The sequence below is a fragment of the Cynoglossus semilaevis genome, chromosome 3, assembly GCF_000523025.1.
Source record: "Cynoglossus semilaevis isolate Cse_v1.0 chromosome 3, Cse_v1.0, whole genome shotgun sequence".
NCBI classification, from domain to species: Eukaryota; Metazoa; Chordata; class Actinopteri; order Pleuronectiformes; family Cynoglossidae; genus Cynoglossus; species Cynoglossus semilaevis.
In genome coordinates this window covers 14,927,823-14,928,776 of record NC_024309.1, presented here as the reverse complement: position 1 = coordinate 14,928,776, position 954 = coordinate 14,927,823, and the positions used below count along the sequence as shown (strand labels likewise).

General features: G+C 43.0%; 2 protein-coding genes across 3 annotated transcripts in view; one reads left to right on the top strand and one right to left on the bottom strand.

Moving 5' to 3' along the window:
- Nucleotides 1–954, top strand: part of hacd1 (3-hydroxyacyl-CoA dehydratase 1) — a 34,975-nt gene that overhangs the window by 15,648 nt on the left and 18,373 nt on the right. The window lies entirely within an intron of this gene.
- Nucleotides 1–954, bottom strand: part of LOC103377459 (macrophage mannose receptor 1-like) — an 11,262-nt gene that overhangs the window by 2,570 nt on the left and 7,738 nt on the right. The window lies entirely within an intron of this gene.

Genomic DNA, 954 nt, shown 5'->3' with positions numbered 1-954 from the left:
CACAACCTTGTAGCACACATTCCTTGTTCCTGCAGGCGTCCATCCTGAGGCACAGGTCAGGGCTGCTGTGGTAGGTGGAACTGTTGTCACCGGGGCACCCACTGCTGTTTTCTTGCAGATGTATTTTGCCTTGTCGCTGCAGCTAACCACATCCCATAATCCAGCGAGAATCCCGGTTGTCATGGCAACACATCCCTGGTGTCTGTCTTTTTAAGTAAACACATCAGGGATTCAATGGAACAGATGTTCCTTTAAAACACATTTTAATTTCTATATGACAGATGTACTGTACCTGGCATTCCCACGTTGAAATTAGTGAATGTGACTTTTCTTTTGGTGGTCCACTTAAAAGTGTTTATATCTTCTGTGTTGGACAAACCAACCCAGAAATACTTCTCTGGTCTTAAACCCACTAAACTGACCAGGAAGGCACTCTCATACCTAGAGTACACACAAACAGAGAGCAGAACTTCACCTTCAGATTTTAGCTACAGTAGCCTTGAGTTAATGTCATGTAATGTCAAACATATATGTACCTACCTGTTAGCCACATCCACCAGATGACCATCAGCTTCTGAGCAGACCCGTGCTGCTTCGTTAAAGGTTTTTGACTGTGCTCCAATAGTGTAGCAGTATGAACCAAATCGGAATGAGCCCTTGACATAGTTGAAAAAAGATAGTAAGTAAATAAATCCCAATTCTTAAAATCATCAATACGTGCAAATTCTCTTGGTTCAGAGTAATGGAGTAACATGACTTACAGAGTTGCATCCAGGATTGGCCTCTTCTTGGGCTCCTGCAGGTGGTAGAATGGAGGCCTTCTTTTTACAGATGTACCCCAGAGTCTTTTCACACATGTGATCTGACCACTTTCCATCCTGTATGACAACAAACAGCATGTAAATGCTGAGTGTTGGATGTAAGATGTAACAGCATTGTGTGTTTACTGTGCTG